We start from the raw sequence: 2,498 nt of genomic DNA, 5'->3' as shown, positions 1-2,498 counted from the left end.
GGCCGCCCGTTCCCGGAAACTAGGGATCGGGGGCTGTGACAGAAGGTGGTATCAGAGCTATGCCACTGATTCAGCCACCGAAGTGTTCTGCTGACATCAAAATTTCAAAGTGTTAGGAAATAAATTATGGAAATACATGCATAATTGTATTTACTTGCTATGTGTTATCTGACTATTTGTTAGTTTACAGTATGAGCGACCAAGGACCTTCTAACGCCTATCGTCAACTGTCTGGTTTGCCTAGGAGCGAAGGCACCTCCTCTTCTCAGCCTGCCCTCTCAGGGTATTCTGCTGACACAGAAGAAGGAATCTTTGTGTTTAAGGCTCAATCTGAAGAGCCATTTCCTCAGAAAAAGAGAGGATGGTTCAGTAGGGGAGCACACGAGCGTAGAAAAAGAATGAAAAATGTAACACCCCAAAATTTATTAAGAAGGGAGTAAAATGAATTAAATGAAAAATCCCAACTTGGTTGGTAAAATTTGTGTAAATAATTAGTTAGTAATAGAAATGCTTAAATAAAACAAATACATAACTAGAGGGGGTAATTTGGTAAAGATTTAAAGTGAAGGTATTAATGAATAACAAAACTCAAACACAAACATTCTTGTGCGTGGCTGGGAACGATCGAACAAAGGGGGAAACAAGGTGAAACCCTTGTTTTGCAAATCCAGTAAATTGAAGTGGAAATTCAAGTGTAATCTGGTGCATGAACTCCGATTTACTCTCCTCTAACCTCGATTATTAAAGTGGTAAGTTTAATTTTCGGAAATCATGATTTGTAGAATGAGGGGTTCAACCCAATCTTGAATTTTTATGTCTAAATGTGAGAAATCTGAGTTAGGGTTACCTTCTAGAACAAGAATCATGTTGATTTTAGGTTATTTAAAAGATTTTGGTAAAAACCCACTTGTAGTAGTAATGCTATGAAGATGATGATGCTAAATGTGTTAAATTGAGTATGGTTATGATATATGAAGTTAGATGTTGTAGATTATTATTATAAGGATCTGATTTAGGATGAAGGTTATGTGAAAAATTGTTGAGTTTCATGATTTTCATATGAACTAGTAAGATTATGCATAATATACTTGTACACTATGCCTTGTAGATGGTACGCACGCAATGTGTTCGATGAAATGCCTAAGTGAATTTAGTCATGGTTTTTACATGAATACTTGTTAAGTCGATGTATCTTCTTTATGATAATGGCGTATGTGATTAGTAGACACCATAATGAACTATAAGGAATGTGAAAGTAATGTTTTTGAAAGCTAAAGTATGGGATTATGACATATAGGCACGAAGAAGGAAGGAGACGCAAGTCACTCGAAGGCATAAGTATCTCAAGATCGCTGTAAGTTCTTTTGAACTTTATTTACTCTACTAGTAGATTTACCATGATATTGAATGATATTATTTGATAATACAATTCGTGCAATTTCTTACGGATAAAGATTGGTTAGATGTAAGAGTTTATCTCGAAAAAGGCTTTAGAAGCTATGTTGTAGTTGATGCGAAATAGTAAATCCCTTGTGGATTTGGTTATGCTAACAAAGGGTATGATAAGCTATGCAAGTCGACAAGTTCTAGTTGAACAAGTCGGGTAAGAATAAGCTATTACCCGTTTTGAACGGGTGGTCATGAATGCTATGACAAATGCTTGTAGTCTAATCCGTTATACGGATGGAAAGGAAAGATTAATGTTGAAAGCATTAACCCAATTAAACGGGTCGAAAGTGTATGCTTAACTCTCAATGAGAGTGTTTATGCCAAACCCAATTAAACGGGTTGAATATGTATGCTTAACTCTCAATGAGAGTGTTTATGCTAAACCCAATTACTTGGGTAGTCGAATGCGTAAAAAGTATGAAAGTTCTTGTATGGATGGAGCTAAAACGAAAGAATTATGATTTAATATGTGTGACAACTAACCTTTAAAATTTGGTTGTTAATGTAGGTAAAACTCCACTCTAGGCGATTTGGAGATTTGGAGCGAGCACGGGCCCATGCTATGTTATACCAAATGCTTCCGCTAGTTTTTGTTCGTCTTTATGGTCCATGACTTGTTATTTTGTCCAACTTTGTTAGTAGTCGTATTTTGCAAAAACTTGTTGTCTTTGTCTTGGGTAGTTTAATGTTAAAAAGGGTCATAGATTGTTGTTAGTTTTATGTGTTTAGAACAGGGAGGCATGTCCATTTTTACGAACGGGTCATGCCCAATTTTCCTAAGAATTTTATTTTGTATCAAAGTTTGGTAATTTGATGTCTATAAATTATTTTTGTAAGTTGTTTGTAAGGATGAAAAATGTGGACGTAACAAGTTGGTATCAGAGCCTAGGTTTGAGGGATTCGAGCTTTTAACGCGATGCTTGAACTCAAACCGACGGCTCATTCGAAAGTGTGCTCGCTCCAAGATCGCCAATGAGGTAACAATTTAAGTTTTTAGTGAACGCAAGTATGTGTAATGTGTTTGTAAAGTTAAGTTAAGTTAAGTATGC

At 35.9% G+C, this 2,498-nt stretch overlaps 1 long non-coding RNA gene across 1 annotated transcript; it reads left to right on the top strand.

Annotated features, from left to right (window-relative positions):
* Window positions 1–618: 618 nt before the first annotated feature.
* On the top strand, window positions 619–2,183 carry LOC110903486. Its single transcript, XR_002571994.1, has 3 exons — window positions 619–749; window positions 1,298–1,354; window positions 1,958–2,183. It is a non-coding gene; the product is annotated as an uncharacterized LOC110903486 (long non-coding RNA).
* The last annotated feature ends 315 nt before the right edge of the window (window positions 2,184–2,498 follow it).

Source organism: Helianthus annuus, chromosome 1 (genome assembly GCF_002127325.2).
Source record: "Helianthus annuus cultivar XRQ/B chromosome 1, HanXRQr2.0-SUNRISE, whole genome shotgun sequence".
NCBI lineage: Eukaryota > Viridiplantae > Streptophyta > Magnoliopsida > Asterales > Asteraceae > Helianthus > Helianthus annuus.
The sequence above is the reverse complement of the archived record's forward strand: the minus strand, read 5'-3'. Positions and strand labels throughout refer to the sequence as shown.